The following is a 14,573-nucleotide window of genomic DNA, read 5'->3' on the forward strand; positions in this document are numbered from 1 at the left end:
TTATTATTTTGTCTTTTTCACACCATGAAATGTGTATTGCCAGGTTCTATAATTATAAATTAACCTCGGTTATAGTGTGATCAGCGTATCTAATGAACAGCTTCTTCTACAGTGATGCCCGGATGCTGTATCTAACGAGACGAATGAATCCCTGCTGAGATGTATAATACTTCTAACAATATGTAATATATATTTCTGTGTTTAGTATATAAATCATGTTTTTTTTTGTTTTTTTTTATTATATTCAGTTACATTCTCACCAGAATTATGCTGGGAATTGCATACAGAAATGTTTCTATATATAAATCTGCGGTTAAATGGATATCGAGGCCCCTCATTGGGGTGTCCAAGTAATCACAAAAGCACAATTTTTTGCCAATATAATCATATAATCATTAATGATTTTTTAAACAAGATAATCAAATAATAAAAAATACAGTCCTAGATTATCAAATAATGAAACAATCATGAAATATTTTGTCTAGTAATCAAATAATCACTGTAAAAATGGCCAAGTAATCACATAATCAAAAACCCCATGCGAAGGCTCGATATCGTAAAGTATCCTACAGGTTTTCTGACATTGTCCCCTTTCACAGGTAACACCTGCCTCATATTATCCAAACACAAACAAAATATGTTTCATTTTCATTAAATAGACTTTGAGAAGATTTATCATTAATTTGAGGATATTTGTGTCTGTCATAATTACAAATTCACTAACAATAAATGGTCATCTTTTTTTTCAGACAGCTTATGCTGATTTCGAAGTTCTTTTAGACCAGTACGTTAAGTCTTTTATCAGTTGATACATGATTTTGTAATAAATGAATATATAATAGAGGCAAAAGTAGTATACTGTTCAAAACTAGAAATTCTAAGGGTTCGATATACAAACCGAGATGCAAAAGAAATCGCTTTAATTCTAAATGGAGCGAAAACAAAAACAGTTTTACAACCACAAATACCAATTACAGAGAACTCGCAGTTACTAAAAAATTACAGCTAAACCCCTAATTCAACTAAACATTTGTTTAATGGAGAGTATGTACAGAAGATACGGTAAAATGATATTGCACAGACAAAAACGTATTACAGTTGCTTACAAGTATACCTAATCAAAACATTAAATGAAAAACGAGTCACGATTAATACTCCTATACATGTGTTTTGTTGAACACTTGAATAACCTCTAGGAAGTCATTATTAGTATATTTTGAAATTTAATTTTCAGACTTTGATATCCAACTACTACAACATTGTTCATTGGATATTTCCAGCGTTTTTTTTTTCTAATGGTCCTTGTGTTAATTCTGCTGCGTACAACACATGTTGTTTTCCTTTCAAGGGACCAAACGGGTCTAATTATATGTAACAATGTGGAGGATCGTTACATAAAAAGCATATTCATAACAGTCATTATGTTCTCATATCTAATGTCCTCTTAGTAGAAGCTGTTTCATGTATGTAAAAATTGATGAACCCTTTCCTGGATACAGTTTCATTATACAAATGCTTCCATTATAGTCAGTTTACTTAAACATGTTGAATATGATTATTGTTTGTTATTGTTTTTTATTTTTGCAGCCATGTTATCGGCTACGAACCTTAGTATGGCCTTGAAGATTAGTAGAACTGTTCTTTAGTAATCATAAACGTGTGATAAAACTGCAGATGAGTAAGAAAAACATTCAGAAAAAAAACACTATTTTTATTTTTTTATTATCGTTGTTTATTTACTTTTATCTTTCGTTAAAAGTTACAATATTTGTTCTTGAATCTCTTCGGCTTCCTTGTAAAAAATGAACATTTAAACTCACTAGCCCTTTCTTCCGATGCATCTTCTGTTTATGCATATATGGCCAGAACAGCAGTCAAGCATTGTATAACATTTTCTAGGCCAACATGGAGCTCTTTTTATACGACTAAAAGAAGACAAGCACGAAACCTCTTTCGAAATTATTAACATATATTTTATAAGCAATCAAATCCGGGCTCCAAAGTTATTGTGAAATTGCCTATTCTAGAGGTGGCGTGAATCAGATGTGGATATTAAAAAAATCCAAAGATCTTTTAGAGTACATACAATCTAAGAATCTCTCATCTTGCAATAGTATTAAAACCTTTGACTTTTCTACACTTTACACAAGTATTCCCAATTCCAAACTAAAAGACAAATTGAAAGTGTTGGTATTACTGTGTTTCATTAAAAAGAATGGCAAACGTAGATACAAGTATCATGTCTTGGGGAGGGATAAATCCTACTTTGTAAAGAATCAGTCTGATTCAAACAAAAAATTCTCTGAAACTGACATTATCAAGATGCTTGATTTCTTGATTGACAACATATTTGTTACGTTTGGAGGACGTGTTTTTCAACAGACTGTTGGAATTCCAATGGGAATCAATTATGCTCATCTACTTGTTTCTTTATCATAATGAGGCTGACTTCATACAGGAACTTCTTAGGAAGAAAGATACAAAGTTAGCAATATCCTTTAACTTTACGTTCCGCTATATAGATGATGTTCTCTCACTAAATAATACAAGATTTGGTGACTATGTTGAACGAATCTATCTCATCGAACTAGAAATAAAGGATACTACAGATACAGTTAAGTCTGCCTCATATCTTGACTTACATCTAGAAATTGAAAATGAGGGTCGGTTGAAAACAAAACTTTACGAGAAAAGATATGATGTCAGCTTCCCAATTGTGAACTTTCCATTTCTATGTAGCAACATGCCAGCAGCGCCTGCATACGGAGTATATATCTCCCAATTGATACGATATTCTCGGGCTTGTATTTCCTATCATGATTTCCTTGATAGAGGGTTGCTGCTCACAAGGAAGCTATTAAAACAAGAGTTCCAAATGGTGAAGTTGAAATCATCCCTTCGTAAATTTTACGGACGCCATCACAAGTTGGTTGACCGTTATGGAATAACCGTTTCACAGATGATATCGGATATGTTCCTTATGTCGTAACTACAATACCCTTCCCTTTTTACGAATGTGACCTACCGAATTAGACTATTTACCGGATTTGTAATAACATAAGGAACACGACGGGTGCCACATGTGGAGCAGGATCTTCTTACCCTTCCGGAGCACCTGAGATCACCCCCAGTTTTTGGTGGGGTTCGTGTTGCTTAGTCTGTAGTTTTCTATGTTGTGTCATCTGTACTATTATTTGTCTGTTTGTCTTTTTGTTTTTGGCCATGGCGTTGTCAGTTTGATTTCGATCTATGAGTTTGACTGTCCCTCTGGTATCTTCCGTCCCTCTTTCCTTCAATATACATCACCGTTGCATTTCTTATCATGTCCGTATATCATACCTTGTTCACCGAAAGTGTTGTGTTTGTTTTTAACAGTATATGGTTGGGCTCTTCCCGTTTGAAATTATTATACTTTAATTTATAATTCAACCAATATTGCTTTATAATTAATATTCTTTATGGAGATTTATTTTCCTAGATACATTGACTTTGAGTATTTCTAATAAAGTTAACTGGTATTAAACCGACTAACTAAAAAATTATTCGACTCTTAAATATTTAGAGTCAATTAATTTTATTAATATAACAAAACGGGACATAGGATGTAAATCGAACTTACTCATGAATGAGTCCATTGTCTTCCAACATTCATCATTTGCCATGTTGACTACAAGAAAAAAAATATTGTCCGTATTCTTATATCGTGACAAGGTTTTTCATGTTCGTCGTGCACCTAGAAACTCGGAAAATAAAGAGACTCTCCTGAGTTATGACCGGGAACACTAAATCATTTTTCGAATATGCCACATGTTCACTGTACACTGCAAACACAATCGTGTAAGTAAAACCCTTTCCACACGCACATACACATATATGCTTTGTTAACAGTAATTCATTATAACAAGTGTTTTCTTAGTTTGTTTTATATTGTTGGTTGTGGGTTGTCTGATTTATTATTTACGTATAGCATACATCTTACATATTGTGTATCGTGTTTCATCAAGTGAACACAAATATTTTGTTGAAATGTTAGAAAAGAAATTTAAAACAAACGTCTTACCTAGATCCATTTCAAATTACTAACACTAATAAAATATGATTCATAAAAAGTTAAAGCTTACGATACGGTATCATTTTGTAAGTATAGAAGGCTCCTGAAACTCTGATTTATTTCGAATTTGAGGAGCAGTTCCTCAGTTCAATTCCCCTGTTCGCTTTTCACCTCAACCCTTAGTTAAGAAGAAATTTAAATAACAATAAAGAAATGAAACGTAAAGGATTAAAGTTTTTTTTTATGTTTTTCTTACCTCCAACTGACATTAACAATAGACAGACGACTAAACAAACAGAAATCTTCATTCTTCTGTTTAATATTCTGCTAGACACTACAAAAGATATACAAATACGGTTAAGTATTATTTGTATGATAATAATTCGTTTGTAAGAATCCTTTGTCTTAGTTTTGACAATGAGCGAGCTGGTTGTAAATGACTCCAAAGAGTAGTTACAAGAACTTGGTATTGATGAGTTTGCATAGATATATTCAAACATTGTGTATAACGTTCTATAGTGTAGCTTGTTTTTTAAGATTTCTTCTTTTTTTGTGTGGATTTGCTTTTAAAATTTCATTGTCATCATATATTAAAGTCGAGAATTATTTGGTCGAACAATTGATTGGCAAATATTAGAATCAAATTCATCTACATCACAATTTTGGTAACAGTTCAAAAAGTGCTTGTATTAGTCGTTTGTATTCCATTGTGTCGTTATGAAAGACTGATTTTACACCTATTCATCAGAATTACTTGCCGCGAGATCAAGTTAAATGCTAAAAGTGGTTTACTGCAGTCTAAGAACGACATATAAGAAGGACAAAGAATGTCCTTATCGTTCGATATTATTTGTAGTTGTCAGATGTAGGTGGACCGAGCTGAAGAGCTAAAATATTTACGAAGTACATAAAGTTGGTGCCGAACATTTAATTAATTAAATTACTTATTTATACTGTGCAACTTTTATACCGTCGTAATACTGTTATATTTGTTGATGTACATGCTTTCATCCATGCATATACTATGTTAACATATATATGTCACAGTGAACCGGACATACACCAAATTATCGTGATGGCTAATATCAGACAGTGACTTTGATACCACTTTTATTAACTGCAAATACATATTTATTTCAACATATACAAATCTTTCAACAAATTCGGAAAACAATTACATTCATTCATAACCTAAATATAAAGCCACAAACAAAAAATGAGACAAGAACAGACGGACTAATGAATTCGACAAAGCACTTTAAAATTACGCCATGAATAATATCGCCAATAAAACAATTTATTGCTGTAATTCAGTAATTTGAACTTTACTATAAAACTATGTCACAAGTACGGAAAAGCCGTATTGTATCTTATTGTAGATTTTTATGATAAAACTATCATAATATTTCCATATAACATTTAATGAATGAAATTCTATCGAGAAACTGTAAATTAAACTTTTCAAATAACAAAATTAACTAACCTGCAAATATTGCTTTAGCATTTAAGCATCCACACAGTAAGGCAGTTATTCAGTTAATAAAATACTAAAAATTTATATATATAAGGCGTACATTTATTTTCCCGCGTGCGTGCAATTATATTTTATTCTATTTAAATCAGTCAGGTGTGTAGTGACGTGTATATGAAATTGTGCAGTGACGTGTATTAAAAATGTCGTCAGTCTCAGTCAAACGTCATAATGAGTTTGATGAAACAGAAAATGGAATGAATGAAATAAATAAATGAACTGATGAATGACAAATCAACATTTAATTATACGCATAAATACGACGGTGACATATACTTGATGTAAAAATAATAATGAATGTTAGGGACGTTATACATCTTGATTGAAAAACGGAATCTTCATTTTGTTAAAAATGTGTCACCTGAATTCGTATTGTTTAAAAATAACAAATTTGTGTTTTATTCTTATTATAATATGAAAAAAAAATGTACTTACATAAGCAAATGGAACTGTTACTGTATGCAAGTTTTATTAAGACATTACGTTTGTATTAGATCTTTTATACATAATTGTGACGGAAATGAAATCTGAGAAATACAAATCATTTGTTAAAGTATTTAGCGGTTGTACCTTCTTGTATGAATAATGGACTATACATTATTTCCCTATTGGTTAACCAAATACATCCTTTTGTAACATGCAGAGATACTATCTCAACTTATTAAAGTAGTGAGGATGTCAAAAATACTTTTTATTACATAGACGCACGACAGAGGTACGACATCATGGCAATTAGAAAAACAAAAGTATTTACATAAAGGCAACCGGGAAAAAGTAACAACGTACATGCAATAAATTGGTTAACGTGATGACATAAAGTCGAACAGAAAACATCTTCATAAAAAAAGATGTGGTAAGAATGCAAATAAGACATTTATCCACCGATTAAAAACAATAATGTCATTACACAATTAACGTACATCATAATCATTTAATACAAATTCAAAGCAACTCCTGTATGGTTCAGCCAACAGTTATCTGAGGTAGTCCTGTTAAAAAAATAGAATTAAGGACTTTTTGTTTTGAAGATATGCCGCCTTTTACTTACATCTTTTATACATAAATAAACGCAATAAAACATGTCAAATGCTTTGCAAGTATTTTCATTACTTTGTACCTTTGTCAAATTTCCGTAAAGCTTTCCTATTTTTTGCAAGCAATTGCGTATGTTAAAATTTATATTTAAAACTTGCCATTCTTAGATAAACATATCCAAATACTATGCAAGTAGTTATTTCAAAGTGACATTTAAGTCAAATAAGTGTAAAGTTTTCCATTTATTTGCATGCATTTGAAATGTTTGCAAGTGTAATATGTTTACGCCCTTAAATTACAAGTTTTATATAATTAACGGCCTGAATGAATATCAGTTTTTTTGAAAAGCTAATTAAACCTGGCACATATGTATTAAAAAAACCAACATATTCTTCAGATGAATATGATGTTTTACTCTAAATCCAGTACATATAGAAAACGTAGTGAAATAAAACCAATATGGACAAATCTATTATCTTTTCTTTGTTTTCTCTCTTTATTTTGGTCAAATATTCACTATTATAAACTCATACATGTAACATTTTTTATCTTTGATCTATTTCAAGAATTCCAAAGATTGTCGTTTATTTCAACATGGAAGTATTATATAGACTTTTATTTTACTACCGTAATTTGAATATATGGTATTTAATCCCGAAATACACATTGCAGAGAAAACATTTTGACAATTATATAATTTGAGCGATGAAATAGGGTTAACTATTAGGACAAAACTTCACAATACATTTTTAATAAAATCACTTGTTTTGAGTTTATTTACATGATATACAGAACCGAAAGATATCAACATTTCGTAAAAAGAAAGAAAATACAAGATAATTTTTAAATGACAAATCCGTGAACTAACTCACAATTTAGTCATCTAATATTTAATGTTCTGACTCGTTAAGCAGCCTTTGTATTGTTTATTCTTTGATAGCAGGTCAAGAATATTTTTTACCTGTAGGACAAATGTAAAATCCCAATAGGAATCGAGATAAAGAAGGTAGATATTCATAATGGAGACTTAAACATCTTGTAATTCGTTCGTTATGTCCATTAAACTATTTGTATTTGTTAGTCATGAGCAATGTCATTACGTAACCGGACAATGTGATTTTAACTGATTGTTTCACATGGGTGTTAATTGTTAAGCATCTCTGCATGTTCTGATAAAAATCTGTTTTAAGATTTTGTTGTTAGTATATAACGGAGGAATATCACGTTGTTGTTTTTTGAAATCCACATCTCGTTGCGCACAATCTTGTAAGATTTAAAAGTTAAAAAAGATATTAAGATAACTATGCGAACAATTTTAATTGAACCATGGGACTATTATAGTCAAATCATAATGCTCTAATGATTGATCTACTCGTCCTTGTGTGTGGGAAATACATACGGAAAAATATGACAATACAAACATTGGAAATACAACTAAAATACGACGTTGTAATCTCACTGTAATATATTTGCATACATTTTTTTCTAAAAACTATATTAAAAAAATAACTGAATAAAAGTAACCAACCCTGTGCTTTTGAGAACCCTCGCCTATAGATGTAGACCTGAAACTAATCAGAGTGAATGTTACAATAAAACATATATCATATATTATATATCAATTTTATAGCTGACTATGCGGTATGGGTCTTGCTCATTGTTGAAGGCCGTATGGTGACCTATAGTTGGTAATTTATATGTCACTTGGGAATAGGGTCAAAGTTGGAAGTAAAGGTACTTATTTTCTTTGGATATAAATACATTTGCTATGGTTAGCGATGTCTTTCGATCGGCACTTTGCATTTGCGTCAATTGGTATTTAATTTGCGCCAAACATCTTCCATTCGCGCCACAAACCATATTTCATTTGAGCCAAAATAAAAATGAAAATATTGGTGACGATAAAACAGGTAAATAGAGTGAACACTATTCGGTTTATATCGTTTACTTGTATTTATGCTACATGTTTCTCCTCGTCATCATGGGTAGTTAGAAGTCGGGTATACAGCAGAATAAGTTGCTAAACATTTGAATAGTAAGTTTAAACACAATATCTACAGCTTTTGTTCACCCTGCTGTCGCGAAAATTCTGTTTTTGTATCTATAATATTAAAATAAGGAGATGTAGTATGATTACAAATGAGAAAACTATCCACCAAATTTTAAATGAAGTGGATTCAAGCAATTATAGGCAACCGTACGGCCTGCAACAATGTGAAAAACCCATACGGTATAGTCGGCTATAAAAGGTCCGACATGAAAAATATGATACAATTCAACTGAGAAAAATAATGGCCTAATTTATAACAAAACAATTTTTGAAACACAAATATGACAGACATGAACCAACGAAAACCACTGAACTGCAAGCTCCTGACTTGGGACATGGACATACAGAATGTGACGGTGTTCAACATGTTTGAAAACGCCAGCCCTCCTCTAACCTGGGACAGCGGTTTAACAGCACAACATAAAAACAAGTTATAAAAATCAGTTGAAAAAAGCTTAACTCATATGGTCGTTACAAAGCAGAAAAAAATACATCTAACAGAAACACAGACCGGGCGTGGCAGGGTATTTATACATCCCTCACAACCAAAAAGACAACAAGTACAGATCTGAGAGTACTCGCAGTTACTGACAGCTAGTCTTTTATACATTGGATAATCTGTATATGTTGTCATAAAAACGGACTTATTTTTTCTTTTTGTTTCAGATTGAATTATGTCCATCTTGTCACACCGAAATTGTGAACACTATTCAATTTATACCCAAGTAACTTACAGTAATGTATGACAATGAGTATGCACTCGCCTAAATACTTAAGAAAAACATAACAACATTTACAAAATTTCTTATACGAGCATTGTTTTAAGACACAACTTAGATTGAAACATAAATCGACATTCAGTTTACTTGAAAAATGACGCAACATGAATTTTTCATTTGAAGGTGCAAATGAAATACTGTCAACATTTTCAAAAACATGTAATATTTAAATTTGTAATGAAAATGCCCCCAACAGCAACATGTAGAGGGCGTTTTGATTTTATGGAAATATTTGAATTTTTGAAGCAAAAATTTAGGTATATGCATAGACTCGTTCATTTTCAATTACCAGTAGAATTTGACATTTTTTAGATATTGACCGTGCGAGTGGAAAGTACTAAGCAGCTAGTTTTTATAATATTTGTCTCTGCATAGTATAAACCAACAGCCTCCCACACTCACGGCGAGATCGCTTCCTATGGAATACCGAGGGGGGTATAAACAACTCTCAGTAGAATAAAAGAAAAAAATAGACTGCTACCAAACCAGAAACTGATGTTCTTAGAACATATTCCTAAACAGTTTTAATTGTATTGGATTTGCCATACAATCGACTAAATTAATTCTATAACTTTATTCTATTGTTTTACCGACTGACCTTTCCTGTATTGAATCATAGATTTTTTTCATAGTGATATAATGTTAATCAAGAATAGACTTTTTTTTTTTCTAATACCACCCCCTTTTTTGCGATTAAAGGGGATTTAGTGTTTTCTGGCCTGTCTGTATGTCCGTCCCGTAGGAGGTTAAAGTTTTTTGGCATATTTTTTAACACGAAGATATATTATTACATACATTTGAAACTTCGTAGTTAACCTAGAAGTTTTGGTCGTATCAACATTTCATTATTCTAATTCTTCAACTTGAAATTAGTACACATGTGTATTGAAGGAGGATCTTTTTAAATCATTTGATATATTCTGATTTGACCCAATTTCACGGTAAACTAAACATGGACGTAAGAGAGTACGAGTTGGCCATGCATGATGTTATATGGACAGATATTCTTCATGTAGTTTTAATTTGGTGTGAAAAGGTTTATTCGTTAGAAATACATTTTTATGTAGCAAGGGAGAGCTTCTACTTAAAATGTGCCAACGGTCAGTTTATTAACAACCCTATAAATCTACGAAAAGGTCGGTTTTTAATTCCTATGATTACATTTAAATGCTGAAACAGGGAAAACAATATTCCTACGTATTGAGGAAAAGTTGCAATGGCGAGAACGTGCAATTATGGAGGTATACATTTATTGAATACAAAATCACAATAAGATGCGACATGGTTGTTTTTTGTCAATTGAATGATGAAATTCATATGGAACATCTATGTTCTCTCATATAGTTGTAATATGAATCTTAGACCTGATTCCTGTACAAGCGCAACACTATGATCCATATTATGTGTATTCTAGTTCACAAATAAGGTACAAATTGGTAACAGCATCATATGACAATCATAATTCATTACTTGTTATATGTTAATTTATATATTTAATAATTGTGGGCCCACGGTGAAAGAGGTAACAATGAAATGGAAGTTCATAAATTGTATTATTTTCTGCTTGAGTAATATGCAATACAACAAATACAGTGGTTCATAAAAAACATGAACAGAGATATATATTATAAAAAATATAGATGCATTTGTCCCTAAAAGCTTAATAACGGTTTCTACTAGCATTTGGTGCAAGAAAATCTGGTTGGTGCACTTCAAATAATTTGGGACCCTGCTTGGTGCAGGTAAGTTGACCTCATAATTTCATAAGTACAGATAAAAGACTAATAAATAAGTATTTAGAAGCTTTCTCTTACATTTAAATACTTTTTCACCAAGTAATTTCACTTGGTTCAGTACCGAGCAAATCTGCTTGGTGCTAGCCAAAATAAATACACCGACTACGCAGCTTGCAATTGGTGCCTTACTTGCTTTTAGGGTAGCCACCGATCAATGAATTAACATATTTTTATAAAGTCTCGGAATTGACATTTACCAATTTCTGTCCAAAACTAATATGTTTTTGCGTCATTATACAGCATTTACAATCCTTTGCTTGGTGCAATATTATTGTTTTCTAATATTTAAGAACAGCGAACATTCGGCATTTGAGGCAAAAAGCCTCCTTGGTGCATGCAAAATTGCTATTTATAGTTTTAGCTCCGCCCTCAAATGACGTTATACACAAGAGATCCACAACATAAAGAATGGCGCCGAAAAGTGACAGTAGCGATGAACAGAGACGAATTTGGACAAATGCACCTGTAAATTAAGATGATACATCAATTAAATAACATCATTTAATAGATATAAAATCAGGTAAACCACTCCTTCCATAAAAATACAGTACAAGGTGTATCCGGAGACATCTGCATTGGGAAGTGTGGAACGGAGGCCACAACTAGAAAAGTACACACAAATGTTCCTTTAAAAGTTTTAGTTCATAACATGAGGACAATGACCAGTGCCTAACAAAATAAGATGTGGTATAATTGTTAATGACACGACTATCAACCACAGTTCAAATGAAGTGGATATAAGCAATTATAGACAACCGTACGGCTTTCAGTAATGAGAAAAACCCATACCGTAAACTTGCCTTCAAACGGCCATGACAAGGCAAATGTGAAACAATCTAATTGAGAAAATAACGGCCTAATTTTTAACAAAAACAATTTACGAAAACCAAATATGGCAGACAAGAACAAACTACTGTAACAGTTTAAAAGCTGGTTGTATATGACACAACACAAATGTATCTTTGTTGCTCTGTTGCCTTTTTAGTAACAAATTCATCTTAGAAAGAAAAAAAAAAGGAGTGCATTAACATGTTTAACCCTGACAAATTATTAATGTCCCAAATTAAGAGTCTTTAACCCAGTGGTTGTCGCTGTTTGCTGTCTGTCATATATGTTTTTCGTTTATTGTTTTGTTTATAAAAAAGGTCGTTGGTTTTCTCGTACGTTACAATTTTTAACATTTGGTCATGTTAGAACATTTCAAAGCTTACTATACTATAGAATAATATGTTCGGTATACAGAATTTGAAAAACAAAACAATAAACATCAGATCACAAACAAAAGAACAGTTGATATATTAATATATCTACACCTGACAAAGAAAAAATTATTACTTAAACAATCAGTTTTACTAATTAATAGTATGTAGTTACATACAAGTTCATTCAAAGTAATTACTTGCTAATGTTCTTCTCTTTAATATTCTAATATCGGGCGCTTAACATACTTTCGAGTTTATTTCGTACGGCTACGCCAACAAAAAAAAAAACTTGCTGAAAGATTAAATTATCTTAAACTATATTTTTTGCCATCATAAATATAGCATAAGTCAACTATACACGGGGTTTCAGAAGGTATTATATGATTGGACCCTCTTAAATTTATTCATATATGCATTAAATGTTAAGTCTAATCAATGTTGTTCTATTCCTAATACACACTCGTTTGGGCTTATTATTAAACAAAGAAAGGTGTGACATAAAACGATATAATTAGACGGACTTGCTGTTATTTGGATATCCATGAAGTCGTCTCTCTGTACCTTTGATTTTATTGGTTTTTAAAAAATAAAGTAATATACATTATTACAATATTGAAGTGTGTGATATTAAGACCCTACACCATATGAGTCTAAAACTTAGAAATTCACAGACAAAAAAGAAAAAAACAAATGTTCAGGTCATTCGATTACTGGCTCTTTAGCACACTCACCAAATTAGAAAAAAAATACATGTAATGCATGACTGTTAAATAGTTATGTGTAGTGTTATACACATCAAATATCATCAAAGTGTGGTGTATGTAGAATGAAATTGTCTATACTTCAGGTGCAGTTGATGTGTACCTTAGGAAGACAAACCTTGTCGAAAGTTTTGATCGTAATACAAATCAATATTCATCAGAGTTGGGTGTATGTAAGTTGAATTGGTATGTACTTGAGATACAGTTGATGTATACGTCAAGTAGGAAAAGCTTGTCGAAAGTTTGGATGGGAGTACACAGCAATATTCATTTTCGAAAATTTTGATGGTAACATGGGTATCACACATCAATGTTCATCAAAGTTGGGTGTATGTGAGTTGAATTGGTCTGTACGTGAGGTGCAGTTTTTGTGTACCTCAAGTAGACAAACCCTGTAGAAAGTTTTGATGATAACACACATCAATATTCATCAAAGTGAGGTTTATCTAGATTGAAATGATCTGTACTTGAGCATGTTGAGGTGAAGTTGATGTGTACCTCAGGTAGACAAACCCTGTCGAAAGTTTTGATGGTAATACACATTAATATTCATCAGAGTTCAGTGTTTATAAGTTGCATTGGTCTTTAGTTGAAGTTAAGTTGAAGTGTACGTCAAGTAGACAAAGACTGTTAAAATTTTAGATGGGAATACAGATCAATATTCATCAGAGTTGGGTTTATGTAAAATCCATTGGTCTGCACTTGATGTACAGCTGATGTGTACCTCAAGTAAACAAAGCAGTCGAAAGTTGTGATGATTATACACATCAATATTCACCAAAGTGTGGTGTATGTAGATTGAAACTCGAACTTGTTTACCTAACCGGCTACTCGGATAATCTTTTGACTGATATTAAAGTTTATGTTCAAAGTCTATGTCTATAGTATTTCCTTTACGAATGTATTTTCATTTATCTTGACATTCTTTCCATGATAATTTTGTATTGTGTGCATGTAAATGTAACGATGGATTGATTGATTAGTTGGTTTTACCTCATGTGGCAAATATTTCACGCATGTTCAGGACGAAAGCAAATTAACACTTAATCCAATAAGGTATTATTATCTTATTAGATGACCCTTCAAATACTGTTGATCGTGCTTTGAAAATCTATATGGCGACAACTTATTATCATTAAAAAAATCTAGGTTGTACTAGAAGTTTTAAGGACATGCGAATATTAAGACAACATTGGAATAGTAATACATATTACAGAAGAAAATAAGAAGTCAATGCATCATATTTTCAAACTTCTAATAAACGGTTGTAAGCAGAGAAACAGAAAAATCCAGATTTCATTAATGGGGTTGATTTTTGTTTGCTTGACGTCGTGTGTCAAATTTTAGTGAATATTCAAAACGAAAATA

The 14,573-nt window shown here is 31.7% G+C and overlaps 1 long non-coding RNA gene across 1 annotated transcript in view; it reads right to left on the reverse strand.

Annotated features, from left to right (window-relative positions):
- Positions 1-1,577: 1,577 nt before the first annotated feature.
- Positions 1,578-14,573, reverse strand: part of LOC127706164 (uncharacterized) — a 122,125-nt gene continuing 109,129 nt past the window's right edge. Inside the window, exon 3 of the long non-coding RNA XR_007984272.1 lies at positions 1,578-1,925. This is a non-coding gene — a long non-coding RNA (uncharacterized LOC127706164). The remainder of the gene's footprint in view (positions 1,926-14,573) is intronic.

Source organism: Mytilus californianus, unplaced genomic scaffold (genome assembly GCF_021869535.1).
Source record: "Mytilus californianus isolate M0D057914Y unplaced genomic scaffold, xbMytCali1.0.p SCAF_6, whole genome shotgun sequence".
NCBI lineage: Eukaryota > Metazoa > Mollusca > Bivalvia > Mytilida > Mytilidae > Mytilus > Mytilus californianus.